This window comes from Microtus oregoni, unplaced genomic scaffold (assembly GCF_018167655.1).
Source record: "Microtus oregoni isolate MIOR12 unplaced genomic scaffold, Mior012 000067F_ref0000223, whole genome shotgun sequence".
Taxonomy (NCBI): Eukaryota; Metazoa; Chordata; class Mammalia; order Rodentia; family Cricetidae; genus Microtus; species Microtus oregoni.
In genome coordinates, this window is record NW_024543974.1 from 3,157,459 (window position 1) to 3,182,353 (window position 24,895).

Here is a 24,895-nt window from a genome sequence, read left to right on the forward strand (position 1 = left end):
TTCATACATCATATCCAATGAATGAAGAGAAACCTCTGACACCATTTCTTCTGATACTTAGTGTGAACACAGGAAATTGAAAAGACAATTGATACAAAGTAAGAAAGGTGACATAACCTGAATGCAAGTAAAATTTCTATATTTTAGTAAATTTGATAAAATATCAATGGTAGGCTATGATAAATTTTTTATGTATATTACAATGATCACCAAGATAATTATACAGTTAGCTAATAAAAATGAAATATAAATGTACATAGAATCCTAAAATATGTTTAAGTGAACCATAAGAATGACAGGAGAGAGAACAAGATGGGGGAAAAGAAAGTCTATAGAAAGCAAAGAATAAACAAACAATAAATTATCACTCTTAAACAATTATCTTGCATTTATATGGTTTAAACACATCAATTAAAATGTTGAAATTAACAAATTATTTAAATAACAGGTATGTTTCATAGCAAGATATTCTAAATACAAAGCATAAGTAAGTTGAAAGTCAAAGTAAAGCAAATGTACCATGCAAATATTAATTTTACAAAAGCAGCAGCATTACTATTAATATAACTAAAAGGCCAGAGAAAAGGAAAATGTTGGAGAAGACACAATAACCATAAGTATGTACACCTGAAATAACAGAAAGTATTTCTATTTTATTTAGGTTTTATTTGTTTTTATTTTAGTCCGATAGGCCTAAGTACTCCAGGTTAGCCTCAAACCCACAATCACCTGCCTAAACTCTATAAGTGCCGGGGTTACAGATGTGCTGCCCCACTATGCCCAGCCCGCAGGTATTCGGATGACATGAAGCAAAAACTAAAAATCCACAGTTGTAGTTGACTCTTTAGCACCATAATTTTCAGCAAAAGTTCAAATCAGCAGGCAGAATTAGAGATGAGGACATCAACAATACTTGATCAACTAAAGGTATCTAGATGGCACAGGACAATCTGCCCTCTAAAAGATACATGTTTGATTCATGGGCTCCACAGAAACACATCAAGATAGACCACATCTGGATCCCTGAAACACATCTCAGACAGTTGCTTGGAATGAAATTACACAATGTGTGTTCTCTTATCACAATGCCCTCTAATCAAACTGAAAATCAATAATAAGCAAACATTTTTAAATGTCTCTTAATATTTGGAACTTAAACAATCTACTTCTAAGTGTACTAAACTAAAGTTAATAAAAAATGAACACACAACTTTTAAAAATATGTGGCATATAGTTAAAGCTGCATTGAAGGGTAGATGTGTGGTACTAATGCATATATCAGGAAAGAAAAACACTTTCAAATTAATACTTGATTTAAGCAATTTAAGCTTATCCTGTAATAAGCAGTACAAAATAAATCCAAAGAAACAGAAGATAAGGGATAATAAAGATAGAATAAGAATCAATGGAACTGGACATGGGAACATAGTTCAGTTGAAAGAGCACCTAGCATGCAGCAAGTTCTGTTTCATTCTCAGTACCACATATAAGTGGGTGTAGTAGCACACATTTGTAGGGCAGAGCTAGGGAGATAAACGTTATCACTGGCCTTGTGTGAGGTGCATGAGACTCTGTCTCATCCTTCTGTCTCTCACCCCTTCAAAATGAAACAATAGAGGGAAAGATTGAAAAATGAGCTTCATCGTTACTGGAAGCTTCACCCCTACTGTTTTTCATAATCAATAGTCTTACCCATATCTAATACTGTTAACTGACTAAGTCATAGACCCTAGGGGAAAGGCTACTAGCATTATTCTATTAAGTGGACACAGTATTAAACTATCTCCTCAGTTCTTATCTTTATACCTACAAATTAATAGCTCTCAACACTTTTCAGGGAAGGTTTTGTAGTAGTAGTAGTATATAGTGATTAACACAGAGAACCACAATTGTTGAATGTGCAGAAAATAAGACACTTCAACTTTAAATGGGTATCTACATATTATATTATATTATATTATATTATATTATATTATATTAATCATCCAAAGGCTCAAGGATCATTTTAGGAGAGAGACCAGAAAGAGTTAAGATCCAGAACTAATAGATATCTGAAGGGAGATTATTTTCTGGACATGTCAGGAAAGTCACATACATGAATGCACGTGTAAGACCTGCACAAGAGCAAACTCGTCAGAACCCTAGTATGCACTGAAGGACAATGCCATAGCTCTAGCTGAGAGGCAATTGACAACTGACGGCTACCATGGAAGGGACAGTCAATTTTATTCTGGCATGCAGACCCTGAGAGGCTACCGAGTTGCCAGTAGATGGTTTCACAACCTTGTACACACGGGAAGCACCAAGTGAACTTAGTGAATTTGAAAAAGAACATGTAAAATTGCAAGGAGAAAGTGGTGGAAGGACAGAGAAGAATATAGAAGTGGATTTGATCTAAACACATTACATGCATGTATGAAATTCTCTTTTAAATGCTAATTTTCTGGAAAGAACAATAAAACTGACTTCTAGTAAGAGTGAATTGCCAATATCAGAAGTACAAAGAATATCATTTACAGACCTTACAGAGACCACAGGATAAGGGAATATTATTCAAAACTTTACATATATAAATTTGAAAACTTAAGATGAAATGGACCATTTCCTTTCATGCAAAAAATTACCAAAACAGATCACTTCAATATCTCTATAATTTTTAAAGAAATGTAATTCATACATGAGAAACACCTCCCAAAGTCTTCACACCTAAAAGGTTTAATTGGAGAATTCGACAATAAAGAACTAATAACCCAATACATTTTCTTCTGGAAAATAGAACAGGATGAAACATTTCACAGTCAATTTTTATGAAATTAGGTATTAACATCACGTGAGAACTCAAGACAGAAAAAAAAGGAAACTACATCTTGAAATGCTTTGTGAATATATATGTGTAAGTCCTTAAAGAATTAACTAGTGCCAGGGAGATGGGTCAGTGGGTAAAATACTTACCACACAAGCCTGGTGACTTGAATTCAATCTTTAAAACCCATCTAAAAAGCCAGATGCATCTGTGTACATCTGTAATCCCAGCACCCCTATGGCGTGATGGGAGATGAAGACAGGACAATCAGCTAGAAGCTCACAGGCCAGCTAGCCTGGAGTACCTGCACAGCAGAAACAAGAGCAGAGACCTTGTCTGAATAAGGAAGAAAGTGAGAACTGACTCCCAAACACTATCCTCTGATCTCCATACCGGCGCTGTGCATGCATATAACTGCACTTACACACACACATGCAGACGCAATACACACAAATAAATATATAAATAAGTAGAAATAAGTAACTATAAATAAGACAATATTAGTAAGCAATCTGAATCTTGAGCAAATAAATTTATAGGTAAAAACAATAAAAAAAAAACCCTCCGGACCTAGATGGTTTGGAGTATTGTACCAGATATTTATTGAAAATTAGTACTACTTTTACACAATCATTACCAGAAAGAAATCACCAGAGGGGCTGAGGGGCTGGAGAGTTTAATCGGTGGTTAATAGTGTTTACTGCTCTTGCAAAGTCCCTGGTTTAATTCCCACATCCATATGCTGGCTCACAACTGTCTGTAATTACAGTTCCAAGGGATCTGACTTCCTATTCTGACCTCTGTGGGGTCCTGCATGTACATGGTGCATATAAAAATACTTAAGTACACACACATACCCATAAAACACTTCTTCCCTTCCCCCTTCCTCCTTCCTTTCCTTCCTCCTCTCTCTGTCTTTCTCTCTGTGTCTGTCTCTCTCCTCCCCCTTCCTTCCTTCCTTCCTTCCTTCCTTCCTTTTTTCCTTCCTTTTTTTTTTTCGAGACAGGGTTTCTCTGTGAAATAGTCCTAGATATCATGGAACTCACTCTGTAGACCAGGCTGGCCTCAAATTCAGAGATCTGCCTGCTTCTGCCTCCTGAGTGCTGGAATTAAAGGCATGCTCACTACTGCCGGGAAAAACATTTTTTTTAAAAAAAAATGTTGGGAATATCTTCCAACTCATTTTACAATGCTGATGCCAAAAGTAGATGAACATACTGTAGAAAAAGAAAATTATAAATCAATATCTTTTATGCACTTAATTTTTAAAAAATCAACAAATGCTAGCAAATCAAACTTAGGGATGTATGAAATAATAATACACCATTGCCTAGTATGGTTTATCACAGATTATAAGTATAGTCCACCATTTGGAAATTAATTCATATTATCTACAATATAAGCAGATTAAAAAAAGAAAAATCATGTGATCATGTTACTGAGCACAGAAAATCATTTGACAAATTCAATAACCATTAATTTTGAAAATTCTGAGACTAATAGGAATGAAAATGGACTTTGTAACAAGTGTCTACAAGTCCCTACAAACATATTTTATGATAAAAGATTGACTGATTTCATGCTAAGAACATTAACAAGGCAAGATGTCTGCAGTCATAACTACTACTCAATAAAACCACTTGCAGTTCTAGCTGGTGTATTATAAGGCAAAATAATGGAATATAAGGCACATAGGTCAGAAAGTATGAAATAAATCTACCCTTATCTACAGGCAACATGATTATCTATATAAAAACTCCAAAGAAATTAATAAAATATCTTCTTCACTGTGAACTTAAAAACCAGCTCACAAAAAAATAATACACATATCCTAACACCAAACACTGGAACACTAAAACTAAAAATCATAATATAATACTGGCATAAAGATCAATGCATAAGTAAATTACTCGAGAGTCAAGAAGTAAATATTATGATTACAGTCAATTGATTTTGCTTTTTTGGTACTGGGGATTGAAGCTAGGTCTTGTGCATGACAACTAAGCACTCCCCAGTGAGCTATGTCCCTACCCAGGTGCATCTTTTAACAAGATACACCAAGACAACACAATGTGTAAACAATACTATTTTGATTAAAAGTGTGGGGACAACTAGATAGCCACATGAAAAAGAATGTCCTTTCTTTTCACTGTATACAAAATAGGAAACAATTCATACATTTTCCCAAAGACACATAAATAACCAACAGGCATATATAATGTTGTTCAATAGCATCAGGGGAATGCAAGTCAGAATCACAATGAGCTATTACTTCACCTGTTACATGGCTATTTTTTTAATATTGGAGGGAATATGAAGAAAAAAATCCCTGATCATAATTAGTAAGAATGAAAACTGGTGCAGTCATTATGGGAAAAATATGAATATTCCTCATAAATTAAAACTCCTATACACTCTACCTAGTAAAAATGATATCACGATCTGAAAGAGATACAGGTTTGACTATACTTGGCTGCAGCACTGCCCATAATACTTGAACTTGTGAAGCAAAGATTAGAATGGTTGCCAGGACCTGTGAAATGTACACCGACTATCAGCTATGAGATATGTAAGTTCTGGATAACTAATGTATAGCATGATGACTATAGTTAACATCACTGTGTTGTTCTTAGGTCTTTAATCCTAGCACGGAAGAGGCAGATCCAAGCAGTTCTCTGCACTTGAGGCCATCCAAGCTTACATAGTGAGACCATGTCTCAGAAAAATTAGCATATTGAGGTAGAGAGATGATGACTCAGCAGGTAGTAGCACTGACTGATCTTCCTGAAGACCTGGGTTTGGTTACAAGCATCCACATGGGGGCTGATCACAACCTTCTGAAATTCTAGTCCCAGGAGATCCAACATCCTCTTCTAGCTTCTAAGGCACCATGCATGCACATTGTGCAGAGATATACATGTAGGTAAACTGCCTCGTACAAATAAATAAAAAAAAACACTTGCTAAAAGAACAAATTATAAGTGTCATTAACACTCACAGAGTAGATTTTAAATGTGATCAATACAAACACTGTAACCACAGGGGCTAATGGATGTATTGAGTGTAGTAATTGTTTTAAAATATATATCTAAATATAATCATCACATTATACAACTTAATTATGGAAAGTTTTGCCTGTTAATTCAATATGGTTTTAATGAAACTAAATCAGAAATGGAAGGTAAAACTATGTGTAAAAACTAAAACCATAAGAAACATAAGACGAAATCTTTGGCACCTTGAATTAAACAGTGATTTCTTAAGTATAATTCTAATAGTCTAAGTGATGACAGGAAAACAAAATAAATTAGGCCTTATGAAAATTAAAGCAAGCTTTTATGTTGTTGGGCCCACAAGATGGCTCAGCAGATAAGGACATTTGCTCCCAAGTTCAACTACCTGAGTTTATTCCTGGTACCCACTTGGTGGAAGAAAAGAATTGAATATTGAAAGTTGCTCTCTAGTCTCCACTTGTTCCATGGTATGCAATGCTCACATGCCCTTGTGCACACACACACATGCCCACACATGTGTTAACACACAAAAGAATGCAGAAAGAACAAACAAAAATAACTTTTATTACTGACAATATAAGGCAGTAAAAAAATGGCCCATAGAACATAAAACTTACTAGCAATACTGTAAGACTCTAATACTCAGAATGTATTAAGATTCTTTATATTTATTAAAGAATTGAAGGACAACTCAACTTAAAAATGGATAAAGTCTGAACAAACACTTCAAAGAAAATATGCAAATGGATAACAAACACACAAAAGATGCTCAACATTATCAGTCAACAAAAATGTAAATCAAAACTACAATGAAATAGCACTTTATAAGTACTACAGGTATTGACAAGGATGTGGAAAAACTGGAATGCATTGTTGGCAAGATGGTAAAAGTGGTACAACTACTTTGGATTATAGTTTGGCACGTCTTCAAAGTGTTAAACAGTTACTGTGTAATTCACACATCCCTCTTCTAGGAATGTACCCCAGGGACATGAAAACATATATCCACATAAAAGATTGTACCTGAATGTTCATAACAGTTTTATTCACAATAGCTAAACTGTGGTAACTCTAATTTCTATCACCTGAGTGGAAGGACAAATTGAATTTGATGTGGGAGGTGATGTATGCTGTGAATACATTTTATTGCCATCAGTTAATAAAGAAGCTGTTTTCAGCCAGTGGCTTAACAGAGTAAAGACCAGCTGGAAGAGATATAGAGAGAGAGTAAGTGGAGTCAGGGAGATGTCATGTAGTCGCCCACAGGAGACAGATGGGCCAGAACCTTGCTGGTAAGCCACAGCCATGTGGTGATACACAGATTAATAGAAATGGGTTAATTTAAGTTATAAATGTTAGCCAGAAATATGCTTAAGCTATTGGCCAAAGAGTACTGCAATTAATACAGATTTTTGTGTGATTATTTCAGGAGTCTGGGAAGCCGGGAAACGAACAAGCAGCCTCCCTGTCAACATAAATTTTACTCACATTTGGAGAAAATAAAACATTAAAGGAGTTGACTTAGTGGGTAATGTGTTTACTGTACAAACCTGAGGACCCAAGTTTGATCACCAGCACCCGCCATGGAAAGATGGCCGTGGTGGACTAGGCAGGTGGAAACACGTAGATCACAGGAAGTTGCTGGCCAATCAGCCTAGCATAATTGGCTCCCAGCTTCCAGAGAGAGACACCCTGTCTCAAAAAGGAAAATATCTCCTGAGGAAGAACCCAAATGTTGATTTCTGGCCTCTGAACTCGTGGGCACATGCTGCTGTACAAATATGAGCCATACACATCTGCATTAAACACACATGAGAACAAGAAGTATCAAAAATAGGAGTAAGAACTAATAAATTATGCAACCTGGATGAACCTTGAACATATTAATAGCCCAAGGAAATCAACCATGAAAGTTGGCCTATTATTTGGGAGAAAATGGGGGTGAAGTTCTTTAGCCTGGGTGTGAGGAAATGCTTTCTGTGAGTCAGCGTCCAAGAGTGGCAACAGAAAAGGATGTTCCTTAAGTACACGGAAACCCTTTTGCAGCTGATCGTGATGCATGCCTTGAATTCTAGCACCGGCTAAGTGAAGACAAGAGAATCATGAGGCCTTGTCTCAAAACAGCAGGCAAGCAAGCAAACAAAAACCTTTGGCATACCAGGAGAACAAACAAATTTAGAAAATTACTTCTAACAAATATTGCAGATAAAAACCCAATTATCATCACCATACAAAGTCTTAAAATTGAGGATATAAACTCCCCCAAAAAATCAATAGAAAAGGGAAGAAAAGATTTTAACAGATAATGCACATACAGAAAATATCAAAAGGCTCTTAAGCATATGAAAAGATGTTCCAAGTTACTCATAATTAGAAAAATGCTAATTAAACTACACTGAGATATCATTTCTCACCTATCAGATTTAGAAAAAATAAAAAGTATAGCAAATGCTTTGATGGGGAGGCTCTGGGGAAAGAGACATTCTCATGGATTGCTGGAGGGAATCGGGCAAGGCATATCAAAACTTCATTTGTTTTTACATTTTGACACACTTGTACTTTGTTATTATTACACCTATAAAAACTGACCCTGAAGATACAGCTGCAACAGTAAGAAAATGTATGTATTCCAGCATCTTCTTGAAGCAGCAGAAGTGCAAACTATTGAAAACAACCTAAGATACCAACAGCCAGGAATGTAGTACACTGCAGCTGTCAGGAAAGATCCAAGACTTCTGCGCACTGACATAGGATGCTCACTAGGTCATGTTTTCAAGTGCCAAAGTAAAGCCTAAACGCGTGTGTAAGGTTCCATGTTTTATGAAAGCAAAAAAATCTGGTCTAGAAAATACACAAATGTGTCCATTTGTGTTAAAAGGGCATGGGGGAAAAGGTAATATATTGGTGAACTAAAGTAGATGAGTAGAATGAGGAGGAAAGGAGAGAAACAATAAATATTTTTGTGGATTTCCATTGCAATATTTCTCACTTCTTGTACTGTTATTAATTCGCACATACATGCACATGCCCCTCAAAGAATTAAAAAAAAAATAGAGAAAGCAAAAGGAGTTCAATCAGAAACAAACTAAATCCTGTTTTTGTTGTTGTTGCATTTATTTTGCAAGAGAATGTCTTTATTTTTAGGGAATTGTCATTAAAATATTTGGGGAATAAACGAGCATTATGCTCATAATTAGCTCTCCCAATTCCGAGAAAGGAGTATGTGTGTGCACACGTAGGTGTATGTGTTGTGTTTGTAGAGGAGGGCTGATAAAAGATAAAGAAAAATAGAAAAATCTTAATAGTTGACAAAGTGGCTTCCTGGGAGTGAAGAGACAGAGACTTAGCTCGGGTTGGTTTGTTTACAATGATGGATTGTACAGTCAGAAGCTAAAGACACTGTGTGTGTGTGTGTACTGATATTGGACCTTGTTAACAAGCTTCCACACAATCATGGGTTAGCAATGCTGAAATGACCTTCTGTGTACTCTAGGATTTAGTGATATGTTATGGATAACAGCAGAGATTTCTCACTGTTTACGAAAGGAATTATAAAAATGGAAAGAGGAAAGGCAGAATGAACTTTGGTATGGAATTGGAATTTAGAGGAATAAATGTGAGCTCAAAATTTCTAGGTAGGTAGATACGTAGGCCTTACGGACAAAGTTATGATTTGATTGAAATTATCTCTTAGCCTGGTGGACTGAGAGGACGCTGAGACACCTGTAGGATTGACCATGCATGAAATATCTGCATTAAGGTTTCTAAATACTAGCATCCATTTAAAGAACTAAGATTCCCTAGGAAAATGGGTGATTTTAAGGGCTAATGTAGGGAGAAGTAAGTACAAACTGGGCCTGGTGTCTTGTAGTGGAAATGAAGGTGATGCTCAGATGATTAGATACTGATAGACAAAAAGACATCCAAGCCAATTTGAAGAGGCTCTCAAGAGCCCAAACTGTAGCAATCTGAGAAGAAAAAATAGATAATAATAAAGGTTCATAACTTATTAAATTAGGATAAAACCCTTCAAATATAGTAACAACAATATATGAATAAATATATTTACTTACGATATGGGAGGGTAAGGCCTTACTTATAGTAGAAAGCAGAACAATAAATATAGACAAGATAATGGAATTAAAAGTTTCATTACTATAAACTTTCCTCAGGCATGGCCATCAAGTGATGCCAAACTCGTGAGGAAAAGAGAGATGCACAAGGAAGACATGACTTTAACCAAGTTATCCAAGTGCCTATTACCAACAATGCCAGCCAGCAACCTCATGTGCCCCCTGATGTGGTGCACTAAGGGGACACAGCATTACTTTCCTGTGACTCCTAACAAAAATCACACAGTCCAAATCTAACCAGGAGCAAACAGCAGACAACAAACCCAAATTGAGGGACATTCTGTGAAATAAGCAGTCTGTACTCTCCAAACACATCAATGCTTCAAAACACCAAAGCAAACTGAGCTATTGTCCCAGATTAAAGGAGACTGAAGTCACGGGCAATTGTACTGCATGATCCTCAATTTTCTCTTATGCTTTAAAGGTTTTATTAGAAAAACTGGCGAAACCTGTTTTGTTTTGTTTTTAACTTTGATAAAAATATTTTTGTTTCATGGTTCTGGAAACTGGAGAGCTATTGTAGATACATTTGAGCTAAGAACTGGCCTCTTGGTTCACATATAGCAGTCTACTTGGCTTTTCATATGGAAGAAGACCCCAGGGGGTTTATTGGGTTTGCTTTATAAGAATACCAATACAGTTCATGACAATTCTATCGCTACGACCCAAGCACCTATCAATCATGTCACTCCCGATACCACCATACCATCAATTTGGGGTTAAGAGGTAAATTGTTTAAAGTAAGGTATATTTTCTGACATCCTAGGATTCCTAGCAAGTCTATGCCAGGGTTTAATCTACAAAATTTTAACAAAGTTTCCAAATTGCATTCTTTAGAAAAATTAGCACCGATATTAGAGTTATGATTTTGATCAACATCCTGTGCTTCTGTGTGAGAATTCCTTTTGTTTCTAGGATGTGTGTGTGTGTGTGTGTGTGTGTGTGTGTGTGATGTATGTATGTATGCATGTGTGTATGTATGTATTTATGTATCTGGGAGTTCAAAGAACAGTGTGTCCACAATTTGTTCAATACAAGTTTGAGAAAGTAATGTGTGTATGTAAGTATGATCTGTCTGGGGTGAATAAGATATAAAGAAAATATGCCAAAATCTTAACTCCTTAGAAACAAATTGGTTGGTATTCAGAAATTATTGGAATTATTCTTTTTTTGTGTGTGGATGTAATGTGCTGATAATGTAACCCAGAACATTATACATGTTAGTTATTCCCCTATCGATGATGATGATGATGATAGTGATTAAGGAAGACTGCATTCATGTCAAATACAAAAATTAAATAAATTACAAAAGCTTACAAATGACCATTCAATGCCCCAAAGGTAAGGTGTAAAGAGCAAAGAGTAAAGACCTTTGGGTTCATGCTCAGAAAATATCTAGCTTGATAAATGACTGTCTAAGAAGCAAGAGCACAGGAATTTCCAGGTACATGTTGGCATTAAGAAAATAGTAACTTTTGCATGCAAAATTTGAGAAGTCATTGTTTTTTACCGCTGAGTAGTACTCTAATGTGTATATATTCCACACTTTCTTCATCCATTCTTCCACTGAAGGACATCTAGGTTGTTTCCAGGTTCTGGCTATTACAAATAATGCTGCTATGAACATAGTTGAACAAATGCCCTTGTCATATGATTGGGCATCTCTTGGGTATATTCCCAAGAGTGGTATTGCTGGTTCTAGGGGTAGGTTGATCCCGAATTTCCTGAGAAACCGAAACAAACACTGCTTTCCAAGAGTGAGGTAACCCAGACCCAAAAAGATGAACATGGGATGTACTCACTCATAATTGGTTTCTAGCCATAAATAAAGGTCAGTGAGTCTATAATTTGATATCCTAAAGAAGCTAAATAAGAAGGTGAACCCAAAGAAAAACATATAGCTATCCTCCTGGGTAGGGGAAGTAGACAAGATTGCCAGGCAAAAAATCGGGATCTTAAGGGTGGGGTGGGAGGGGGGTAAGGGGAGATGGGGAGAGAAAAGTGAGAAGGGTAGGACGGGGAGAACTTGGGGCAACGGGATGATGGGGATAAAGGAAGGTTGGATAGGGGAGCAGGGAAGCACATATCTTAATTAAGGGAGCCATCTTAGGGTTGGGAAGAGACTTGGACCTAGAGGGGCTTCCAGGTGCCCAAGGCGAGGTCCCCAGTTAGTTCCTGGGACAGCTGAAGATAGGGAACCTGAAATGATCCTATCCTATAGCCATACTGATGAATATTTTGCATATCACCATAGAACCTTCATCTGGCGATGGATGGAGATAGAGATAGAGACCCACACTGGAGCACTGGACTGAACTCCCAAAGTCCCAATGAGGAACAGAAGGAGGGAGAAGATGAGCAAGGAAGTCAGGACCAAGAGGGGTGCACCCACCCACGGAGACAGTGGGGCTGATCTATTGGGAGCTCACCAAGGCCAGCTGGACTGTGACTGAAAAAGCAGGGGATAAAACTGGACTCTCTGAATATGGCGGACAATGAGGGCTGCTGAGAAGCCAAGGACAATGGCACTGGGTTTTGATCCTACTTCATGTTCTGGCTTTGTGGGAGCCTAGCCAGTTTGGATGTTCACCTTCCTAGACCAGGATGGAGGGGGGAGGTCTTTGGACTTTCCAAAGGGCAGGGAACCCTGACTGCTCTTCAGACTTGAGAGGGAGGTGGAGAGGAGTGGGGGAGGGGGAGGGGGAGAGGAATGGGGGGACGGGGAGAGGAGTGGGGGGAGGGGGGAGGAGTGGGAGGCTGGGAGGAGGCGGAAATTTTTTTTTCTCAATAAAAAAAAAGAAAATAGTAACTGCCAATTGGATAGCTTTCAAGTCAAACCTGGACAGTGGACCCACTACCAGTGCTCTTTAAAATCTCAATCAGTGTGGCAGATGCCAGCTACTCTGTTTAACTCTCTCCAGACCCACCTCATATAAGACAGAAAGCCTACAAACCAGACAATTGCCTTCAGGTAGAGATATTTGCGGGGGACGCATATGACATAGCAAATGATGAAAGGATGAATTCATGAAGAACAGGTAGATGTATGAGAATGAAGATGTGAAGAGCTATTAAATATCCATGCAAAAGAACCTATGCAAATTAATGGTAAGTAGTAAATTAATATGCTTAAAAATTCTAAACCATTCAATACAGAATCACCCTATAAAGTGCAGTTGATTAGAGATATACGAAAATGAGGACATCTAACCTGAAGTGTGTTGTCTAATAAATTTGTCATTAACTTCATGTGGTTATTAAAAATTTAAAATCTAGCAAGTCCCAAATGACTTGTGTTGTAAAGGTAAAACACACTAAATGCAAAGACATAAATAATAAGAGTATACAACATTTTACTAATTATGTCTTGATTACATGCCAAATAGTTTAGATATGTTGGGTTAAATAAAAATACATCATTCAAACTAATTCAATCTGCTTATTTTCTGGTTTTGCAGCTTAAATTATTTCTATTGGACAGCACTCTGGTTTCACATTTTGTTCCAATCTTCCTCACTGAAGTCCTTGCCCATCATATTGAAAAGCTCACCCTCCTTGGCACTGCTTGACTCCCTTGATTTCTTTTCCTTCAAGGCACTTGTCATCTTTCTGCTTTGTTCATGCTTGTATCTCTGACATGCCATTCATGTGTATCTTTATTTTCACAGTGGCTACTAAATAGCTCATGGTCCGCCCATCCATCCATCCATCCATCCATCCATCCACATCTTTTGTAATGCCTGTACATACTAAACACATAAAAATCTTTTGCTGAATCTATTTTTCTAGATAACTTTTGGTCATTTTGAATGGCTTACATTAGCTGGGGCTCCACTTTCGTACCACATGCTCCTTCTTTGTTATTCTCATGAAGCAAAGAGGCAGCCTAAAGCCAGTCCCACTGTGGACAGGAGGAAAAGGGAACACATTTTTTGGAGGTCAGTCATCAGGAGTTCAGTGCATTACATAATTAGTGAATGTATTTGCCCAGATATCTACCTTTCTCTTGCAGAAACATCAAAATGTAGCCCTGGAGAATGGCTTAGTGGCTACTTGATGAACAGACATGTTTTTAAGCCTTGTGGAGGTAGACAGATCCCCCCCATCAGCTCTCTTCTTCTATCGCTTGCCACCTTACTCTTTGAGATAGAGTTTCTCACTGAACATGAAATTCAAGGTGGTATGTGAAAGAGGAAGAGAGCTCATGTTGACTCCAGGCCTCCACACACAAGCACAAGTAGCTGTATATACCGACACACACACACACACACATACATAAACATAACCATTGGCAGGCCCAACTCTGGTCAAATCACATCCTCAAAACAGGGGGATTCAACATAACAAAAATCACCCCCAGATTCTCCCTCAGTGTAGTGATAGACTGGTGGAGCTCAAAGAGAGATGGGCCACAAAATAAGATGGTGAAGGTGGACTCAACTCAGCTCACCGGCTACTTCCTCACCAAGCCCAGAGTTTCCTGACTCTCCCCTCCACGCAGTCCACAGCAGTGGGGGTGCCTAGGCTGAAGTGGGGAGGAGCAATCCTAGAGCTAGCGCCAGTGTCCAGAAGAAATGGGTATATTTGTAAGCACCTCATGAACTCTAGGTGGCCAGCACAGTTCCATGATTAAGAAAGCAAACTAAGACACTATCCTGAGTGAGGTAAGCCAGACCCAAAAAGAGGAACATCGGATGTACTCACTCATATTTGGTTTCTAGCCATAAATAAAGGACATTGAGCTTATAATTCATGTTCCTAGAGAAGCTAAATAAGAAGGTGAATCCAAAGACAAACACATAGGCATCCTCATGAATATTAACCTTCATCAGGCGATGAAAGGAGACAGAGACAGAGACCCACATTGGAGCACCAGACAGAAATCTCAAGGTCCAAATCAGGAGCAGAAGGAGACGGAGCACGAGCAAGGAACTCAAGACCACGAGGGGTGCACCCACACACTGAGACAATGGGAATATTCTATCGGGAACTCACCAAGGCCAGCTGGCGTAGGTCTGAAAAAGCATGGGATAAATCCGGACTAGCTGAACATAGCGGACAATGAGGAATACTGAGAACTCAAGAACAATCGCAGTGGGTTTTTGATCCTACTGCACGTACTGGCTTTGGGGGAGCTTAGGCAGTTTGGATGCTCACCTTAGGAGACCTGGATAGAGGTGGGCGGTCCTTGGGCTTCCCACAGGTCAGGGAACCCTGATAGCTCCTTGAGCAGATGAGGGAGGGGGACTTGATCGGGGGAGGGGGAGGGAAATGGGAAGCGGTTGCGGGGAGGAGGCAGAAATCCTTAATCAATAAATAAATTTAAAAAAAAAGAAAGCAAACTAAGGCTGAGCACTCTGAGTGCAAACAGTTGAGAAACTAAAAGCTTCTTTTAGACAAGACAAACTGTTACTCATTACAAAAATAAGGGTGGGGTTGCTTGGGGTTGTTTTTTCTTTCTCTAATGAAAATTAGAAAACACGAAGTCAAACCTAAAACAGCCATCTGTTTAAAATGAAATAATTTCAAATAACAAGCCCCTAGAGACCACCCCCCATTATTCATAAAATCTGTTTTATTTGAAATTGGGCATCGGTACAAGACCAACAAAATTCAATATTTACTGTTAGCTGAAAACAACTCATGGCTGTTAGGGGAAGAGGTGAGGGATAAAAATTCCTTCCCGATAAGCTACTCTTTGGTCGCTAGAAAGAAAATGCTCGCAGTTCTGTATTCTGCGGACTGCAGGCCCATTTGTAATGGGCAGTCTAAAGGTTTCTTCTGCTGGTGCTTAGGAACTATGGGGTGTTTTGCAAGATGGGACTCCCGAGGCCTGAGCTAGTTTGGTGTCTTGTAACTTGCTGGATAGCCCTTGGGAGGTATGGAGTTTTCTTCAGTTCCAGTATCCTCACGTGCAAAATGAGAAGTCTTTATGGGAATTTCCCGTTTTTCTATTCTTTGGCCATATACAAAGAACTGTCAATGTTTTGGCTTTAGCCAAACCTCTAGAACTGCTTTCCTTTATCTAACTGTCTCCATGCCCTCCTACCCAAACAAAAGCAAAACACCCCTATGCATTCAAGTCTTTGGTAATCTAAAACAATTGATCATTATGTCACTTCCAAATATTTTCAGAACTTTCTATCTTACTGTGCTCTCCAATCACAGAATACCATGGCTAGAGGAGGGCATTGGATTCCCTTAGTTCATTCCTATTCTGTACAAATGAGGAAACTGTGGCCTATCAAGAGGAAGTGAGTGGCCTTAAGTGTCCGTAGTTGGCATGAGAGATGACCCTGGAGCACAGGTGGGTGGGTGTTCTCACTACAGCACTGGGGGCTTCTCCCAGCCTCATGAACGTGGTCCCAAACCAGTGTATCTTTTTTTTTAATTTATTTGTTTATTAAGGATTTCTGCCTCCTCCCCGCAACCGCTTCCCATTTCCCTCCCCCTCCCCCGATCAAGTCAGGGCAATGGCCAACTGCCACACTTTATGCTTTACAAATCACCACTGTTTTGTTCAGTTACATGATGCTGTCTCAAGTTGATAGGTGAGATCTGCTTTCAAGTAACTGGCACGATTCCCCCTTCCAGATTAAAGATGAAAGTACGTCTGAGACACTCTGCATTGCAGTCCAGTATCAATACTCATATCTAATATGCTCTGAACGTAACCACCCCTGATAAACCTAGCTGCTTTAAGAGAAGACAGAATGGGCAAAAGCACATGCAATGGCAACTAGGAGGAGGGACAGGAAACTGGGGACCCCATGAGTTTAATCTTGTGATATTATGGATCTGATTGGGCCCCAGAGCAGGCTCCTGGGAGGCTACAATTAGATAATGGCTTCATATTGTATTATTAGTGGGAAGGAAAGGACCTCTGGGCTGCCCTGCTGCTCAAGGCATGATTCTCAATCCCAAGGGAACACCTAGAAAATATAGAGGCAGCTTCTGGGGCTCCCTGGGGGTGTTGAGTTCCCAAAAGGATTAGTGTAGCGACACTCCTTGATGCTGCCAAGAGCTCATTTTGAGGGTTGTGAGAACAAATAACATAATCAAGCTCTTTATTCTGTGGCTGGGGCATCTCTAGAAAGAACCAGATTGTTCACTTTAATTCCAATGTCAGCACAACTATTTTAACACCAAGTGGGTCAGATTTGACTCCAAATCCCTGAAATTAATTTTAGAGTGGCAGTGAAATAAAATAGCATACTTTGAGCTTTGTTGTAACATGTTCATGCAACACACAGCAAAGAAAATTTAGTAATTAGAGGTTAAATTAATCCTTGACAGACACGCAGCTCAGAAACACTGTGCTCTCCTCCCCAAACCTAGCATAATGCATGCCAGGCTTTCAGAATTAGCCTCACAAAGCATGTGATGTTGGCAATTACCCCGAAACTCCTGTCCCATTTTGAATTCCAAAGTCGGTGCTGGAACTTCCATAGACAGATATTAATACCGAGGACTCACTGAGAATAAAACCCAAACAACATCCTACAAATGCCAGCAAAGACTACCCAGCAAAGCTCTCCACAGCACTGACTGCCCAACTTGAAAGCAGGGTGAGACATCATCCCTTTAGAGACTATTGCTGCCAAGCCCCAGACTGATTATGAATTTGCAGCCTTCACTCTCCAACGTGGTCCAGTCTTGCAGCTGTGACTCCAATAGTTCCTTCCCCATGACGTCCTGACCATAGCACACACAGATACAAGGGTAGATTATCTTACAGCACAATTCAAAATGCTCCTCCTCCAGGCCCTGCATCTCCTCTCACCACTTTTGATCTGCCTTGAAAAAACACCCATCTACTCAAACTTCTGAGCAAAAGGCATCTTCTGGACAAGTCTGTGAACTGGAGGGCAAGTATGTGGCTACTTTGGGCAGCCCTTCTCATCTTCCTGGAAAAGTTGGGCAGCTCTCTGGGCCTCAGTCTTCTCTTCTGTAAAATCACCGGACTTCTCCTTCTTACAATAAGGTTAATCTTTCTGCAAGTGAGTCTTCAGAGGAGTTGGTGTTCCTTTGTTAACTGTGCATAGTGACAATGGTCAGCTTGCTAACTGGGGCCATGAAACAGGCAAGCAAACCCGTGGTCCCAATCTCCTTTACAATCCTTTGGAACTGAGGTGCCAGTGTGCCAATGAAAGAAGTTGAGAGTTAATTTTTTTTCAGGCGAAATTCTAGGGGAAAATGTGGATGGTTAGCAATGTGGGGCTTGGTTCAATTGCACAGAACACTCTGGACACCCCGAAGCACTGCAATTTATTGCCATGCCTTTAGTCCTTAAGGTCCTGCCCTCCCACCACCAGGGCCTGCAGACTCTCCTAAGCTAGATGCTATTCTATTCAGTAGCTTTGGCCCTTTAGCCTGACCTCTTCTAAAACCAGCAGACAGGTATCCCTATGGCCTAGTGTCAAGGTACTCCTACAGGTACGAGAAAAATGGAAAACACAATAGCTGGTGGGGCAGAACACACAAAAGGGTACCCAGAGAAAGTAAGGAACTACAGGTGGGTCTTAGACTTCACAATAAAAAAAGAATCACTAGCTAACTGAAGGTCAAAAGACAGAATCAGGTGATCATGGGTTAGAACTATCTCCAGGGCCTAGGCAAGGTCCTTGTCTTATGAACTAGATGCAGGAGACAATGGGGATGTCTGGAGCTTGAAGAGATTAGAGGTCAAAACAGTCCATCTGGTCTAGGAAAGTTTCATGGAGTTTGCAAAGAGCTTTTTGCCTTCTTTTGCCCAAGATCGTGTCCCTAGAAACCTTTACTCTACGGAGTTCAGTGCCTTTGGCCGGGTTTCTTTCCCCAGGGGACTCTTAGATTGTAACATGTCCAATTGTTTGGAAATTAGGGAGGTCATATTTTAGGAGAAAACGTGAGGCTCCAAGGAAAAACCAAGGAAGGTCTGGGAAAGGAAGGACGGGAGAGAGAACAACTGGAGGGGAAAGAGCAGACAAGGAGAAGCTCAACTCAATGCCAGCTTCAGCTCGCATTGCATACATGCTCCAGGACTAACAGCTCTGGACTGGTAATTAGGGGCAGGACCGCACAGGACGTATATGAATATGCTATAATGTGCTAACCCTTTCTCACCTTATGCAGACCTCCTTGATTCACAGGCCCCAGCTGCAGGAGGCCTTTTCTTCTACACTTAGGTAGCAAGAACAATGGCACAACACTAGCAACAAATAATAAACACATACCACAACACTGTACTTGTGAATTTTTGCTTCTCAAAGTCCTAAAGATGTTCATGGATTTGCTGTCTAAAAATTTTAAAATCATAATGGTACCAACTAAGCTTTACAATGCTCCTTTCTTGCCATCCAGTTGAATGGTGCTGCCTAGGTTACCCCTTCATGGTGGTGGTGGTGTGAGAGGTGGAGGAATGGGAATGGGTTCATTGTGCCGATCCATAGTAATCAGCTCCTGTTCTTCCATCATTTATCTCCCTCTCCAGTGACATCTGGGTCGGTCTATTCACACTCTCAGCATTCTCTCTGCCCCAACAAACACTCAGCCATTTTTGCTTGGATAAGGGGAATTTTTTTTAGTTACATCAATTATATGTGTATCAACATTTATGGCAGCAAGATAATTGCCAAAGAACTGAGAGGATAAAAGGTCTTTCTTCATAACGTCCACCCTTACCAGTTATAAAATCAATATTAACATCAAGCAGGACAGTGGCAGATTCTTCCACTGCTGCTGAATCCTTAAAGTAGGAAATGTGTTCTTTAGAAGACACTCCTCAGAACTCGAGGGTTAAGAAAAGGTTCAGCATCGAGTTCTGAATCCATATCCCAGTGGGTCATGTGTGTATGTGGATAGCAGGCCTTTTTGTCCTTGTAACCTTTGCTAAATAACTGCAAGGCAGCAAATCTGCTCTATATTTAATGAGTCCTCTGGAAATATGCCAGTCCAATTTCAAAGAGTTTAGATCCCGTTATCTGTAGACCAGCCCAGTGATTAGGAGGCCTGCCATCAATAGGCCCCAAGAGGGCTGGATTAGGGGTACTGGACAAGAGGCACTCTGGGCTGCCTCTCAGCCTCCTTGTCTATAACTTGAGGTTAGAAGTTCACACTTGCAAATACACAAGGGGGGGGGGGCACTTCCCACTTTAATATTGTTTTGATTGGCCTTCTGCCACATTAATTCCCCCCTTTTCAATGTCTCTTAAAATCTTAGCCCCATTTCTTTATCTATCTTACTGTTTTCCCCAATGGCAAGGCTGAACTTGATGCTTCATTTTCCCAGAAAATGACCATTTTTGTTCACAGATCCTAATACTTTAGAAACTCGGAGGGAATCAGATTCAGGGGCTAAAGGGGGAATGCAAGGAGGGAGGACAAGCTTACCCGTGATCCCTCTGTTAATTAATAGAAGTTTTTAGAAAGAAAAGAATGTTACCCAGTTTCTAGTCAAATTATCTGATCAACCATCTACTGTCTCAGGGAAAGAAAAATCAGAATCACTGAAATTGAAAATGGTTACTACATATGCAAAGCCCCTTTAAAAAGTAGGCTTACTTCTGCCAGGAGAACCACTTGGTTACGATCAATTTTTGTTCTTCCCATAACCCCAAACAGTAATGGAGTTCCTAAGCATGATTCACTATCAGGTGCATTTTAAGCCTTTAGCGAGGGGGAGAAAAGATTAAATTGCTGCTGGGTTTAAAAATGCCTTTTCTTCACTGAAAAGGATTGGCAACAGCAAACCTTCTATCTTAACAGGCAATGAATGTGTAACCCCCCCCCCCAACTCCAGCAACAGGCTATTTCCTGGTTCAGTTTAAAAATTCAATGACGTTCCTGTTTCAACCCACACATCTGTGTCACTGTCAGCGTCAGTGGCAGGAAAACAGACAAAGTCACCCTTTGCTAATGATTTCCTAACATGGAATTTCCTTGTGTCTTCTAAAGCCTTTCTTCCAACGCCAAACTGCCCCCCCACACACACACACATTGTACTGAAGAAAAAACTGAAAATGGTCCTCGCCGGAAGAGAATGGTTTTAATGGAGATCTCGTAAGGAAGCCCTTCAACTCTTAAGATGTTTTTAAAGGGAGACTAGGGGCAGCACTGCTGGTGTTCCTAACAGCAGCAGCTCATCCCTTTCTTCCCCTTCCCTGATTCCCAAGTTCTACTGTGAGCATCATTCTCATAAATACTAGAGGAAACAGGCACAAGCTGGACACAGGTAGAGCTAGAGAGCAAGACAAGCTCCCCGAGCAGCAAAAACACAAGAGATCTGTGAAAGCACAAAACAATATAGAATCCCATCACTTTTCCCCTCTGGAGAACATCCTATTTAATATGCTACTGGTCATCAACGGAAAAGAGGGCTGTTACTTTAAGGGGAAAAAGCTGATTAGCTGCTCTAGCTGGCAGCAAACAGCTGTCCGGCAGGTTCAAGGCCATTTCAGCTCCTCTCTTCTGGAGGTACCATATGTTCCATCTCACACATCAGCACATTTATTTTCCAATGATCTTGCTCCAGAAGAAATGCACAAAAGGAGGAGAAAGTAGAACCAACAGTTCACCCTTTGATTACTTTCTTATGATTTTAGATGTAACTGGGATGTGTGTGTGCGTGTGGGGGGGGGTACCACTTCACCTACTACTCTATAGACCAAAAAATGTTCAGACAACACACTTAGTGCTATAGGGGTGGAGCGGGAGAAAGACGTAGAAAGGAATGCATCTGCAGGCGCTTGTACTCACAAAGACTTCAACACCAGATTAAGGGGGTACCGGGAAGGGTGGAAGCAAGGAGGGACCGAGAGGAGTAGGATTACTCTAGAGACTACCAGTTTGAGTTAGGTCCCACCCCTTCTTATTTGTCACCTTTTGTTCTTATCAGTAACCTTATCTTCCCTGAGGAACTTAGTTCTTTTGGAGAAGCCCTGAGGAGCGGGCTGACAGGATGTGAAAGGTTACTTGTAACATCAGGCTTAACCTCCCACGTGGCAAGCCTGGTTTTATCCCAAGTTAGGTGGGTGGGGGGAAGCAGGTGGAAGGAACACAGCCCATAAATCCTCAGTCCAGCTAAAAACTTGATGCCGGTGCATTTTGGACACCCCTTGTTGCCAGACCCTGTGTTTGTATAGAGGCAACTGGCCAATGCGTGGTCCCTGGCAGCTTCTGCGTTCACTTACAGTTCCAGACTACCCTAGAGGTGGCCGCGGCTACTCACTTTTCATGCCTCAAACGAAGGGCACCCTCGGAGAGTTTCAATCCTGTGGAGTGTGTGTGTGTGGGGGGGGGGATACGATAGTAGGGAGCAGGAAAGAAGAGGAATATAACTAGACTACAAGGTGGTCAAAGTCTCAAACCATTACCAGTGCCTCTGCTGCCTACAGGCTCAGCAGCCACCCTAGGTTTTTTTTTTTTTTTTTTTTTTTGGCTGAGAGGGGCGCCCCAAAGTAAAGCGAAACCGAGGAAAGGGCGCCCCCTATGCCCAAGCCCTGTCATAACAGGGACCTGCAGCATTTGCCCACCCTGCTGAGCATTCGCCGCCTCCCTCCTAGCTCCTGCCTGCTCCCAGTACAGCAGGCCAGACAGTCTTAGCTGCATGAATTTAGGGTGTACAAGGCTGGCCGACCAAGTGCATAGAATACGTCAGGAACAAGAGCTTTCCGAGATTTCCCGGGCTCTTACAGAGGGTCCTCAAAATACACCCCCCCCCCATTGCCTACACTAGCCCTCCTGTCCCAAGCGGCTCGAAGCTACTTGGAGGGAGGCTGCCTCCCCCGCCCTCTGCCTCTGAGTCCCTTTCCCCTTCCCTCTCTCCAGCCTCCTGGGAAACAAAGGGGCTTTTTATAAAGCGGATTGTTGGCGGCGGAGGCGGCGGGGATGGGAGGGAGGGGGGAATCTATAAAGACAAGAAGAGGTGGGAGGGAGGGAAGGAAAGAAGCTGCGCGGCCTCCAGGGGCCCTGAGCAGCGGTGGCAGCCGGGAAGCCCTGGTGGGTGCATGGTAGACCCCGCCCGGTCAGTGGGCACCAGAGCGAGAGCCTGCGCCTGCGAAGAAACTGGGCCGAGCCGCTGTGATGCTCCCATCCACCCACCGCAGGCAGGGAACAGGAGTAGCGGCCATGGCCCGGGGCCGATGGGGGAGACATGATTCCCGCGGGTGTCTTCTCTGGAAGACCCTGGCCCTCTCCCTAGCAAACTCTTTGAGAATTGCTGAGGCTTGAGGAGACTTTGCGTCTTTGTTACAGCACGACCTGCTCTCCTTGACTAGGCTCTCTCGCCCTCACAGACAATGTCCCAGAACCGACCTTAGTCGGCTACCCGCAAAGGGAACATTTGGCTTGAGGACGGTACTCTAAGGGGTTCCTTCTGCTGCCAAATAACAAGGACAAGCTACCCCAGCAACTGGAATCCAATCTCCCCAGGTTCCCTAGACACTCCGTGCTCCTGCCCTTGCTCTCACACACCCACATTCGGGGTGCCCGACTCAGCCGCACCCAGCTGCAGGAGCCCAGCGGGGAGCGAATCCCCCAGATTGAGGCGCGTCTGTTTGCCCAGGTTCCAATGGCTTTAGGGCCAAGTTTTTCTGTGGGGTAATCCTATTAGTGTCCGCTCAGTCCGAATTTAATCACCGATCGAAATCAGACATCACCGCTAGCTTTCCAGGCTTCATACTCACTGCATCAGGACGGAACCTGGCCAAACCAAGTGGCCAAGAAAAGTATTTGGCGGCGCTCCGGGGGGCTTCCCACCCGCCTTAGGCAGAGCCTGGCGCCTGTCTAGGCTGCAGAGAGAATGCCCGGGAGCTTGGAGCGCCAATTCCTGCGCAGGGGCTCTGGGAACGCTGGGTGGGAATCAGTAGGGGCTGCCTCGGGCCCCCAGTTTTGCTCCAGGCTGCTTTCATGAGGAGGAGTTGGCAAATGGGGTGGGGGAAGCGCAGGGCAACGCGCACACCCCACACTCTGTTCCGCGGCAGCAAATTGATTTGGGGCAGGGGTATTCCTCATCTAGTGCCCACTGCTGGACTCGGGGGCTGGCATGGAAAGACAGAATCTCTGATGGCACCTTGGGCAGTGAGCAAGCGGCCCAGGGGTGTGGGGATGGAGTGGGTGCTTCCTGCTAACCTAATGTAGCCCGTGGAGCCCGCGCAGCTTGCGCCCCTCTATACCTTTCCTCCTCGGAATGCAGCTGCCTCCGCCCAGTTTTGGACTCCCTCTGGGGCCCCTAAAAGAAGGCAGAGACCAAAGACCCTGGACGTTGAGACCTGCGCTCACCCCAGTTAGGCCAGTCCGAGAGGGGGGCGGCCAACCCCCAGCGCCAGGTGGGCCATGTGCTCAGAGCAAACTTTGGGGTCTCCCATCTCACAGCATCCCGGGGCCCCGGATCCTCAAAGATAGAGACTATAAGCGGGGGCTATAAGTGCACTCTGGAGCCCCCCCCCCCCCACCCTAGTAGTCGGACTTCCCGCATCTGCCTTCACCCTTACCGTGTTGCGGAGCTCCAGCAGCAGCCAGGACAGAGTCGGAGGGGCGGGCAGCCGCCGGCACAGGCAGCCTTCCCCCAGGCGCCCGCCGAATGGCCCAGCCGGATTGAAGATCACCCCCTGGCTAGCGGCCGGTGCCCCCGCGCCCGCGCGCTGCCCGCCGCTTCAGCTCGCAGCCAAGTTCATGCTGGCGGCGCTGCAGTGGCGGCCTCAATCTGCTCGCTCCATTCCCACCGCCCGGCTCGCGCCGCGCGCCCGGAAGGTGGAGTTTCGGGGGGGGGGTTTAAGTTACTGATAGGCATTTCTCACTGCTGTGTCACTCGGGGAGGAGGAGACACGCACGCCACACACTCACACACCCTCACACTCACGGCGACGAGCAGCTCTGGTCTTAAAGGAGAAGCTGCGCTGCCCTGCCTGCGACCCCACCGGCCTCAAGCCTTAAAATGCAGGGTTTCCAGACCGGGATGTAGACAC

General features: G+C 42.2%; 1 protein-coding gene across 1 annotated transcript in view; it reads right to left on the reverse strand.

Annotated features, from left to right (window-relative positions):
* Positions 1–24,553, reverse strand: part of LOC121440432 (mastermind-like domain-containing protein 1) — a 137,841-nt gene extending 113,288 nt beyond the window's left edge. The window contains exon 1 of the mRNA XM_041641189.1: positions 24,422–24,553. The gene's annotated coding sequence lies outside the window, so the exon portion shown is untranslated. The remainder of the gene's footprint in view (positions 1–24,421) is intronic.
* Between the last annotated feature and the right edge of the window lie 342 nt (positions 24,554–24,895).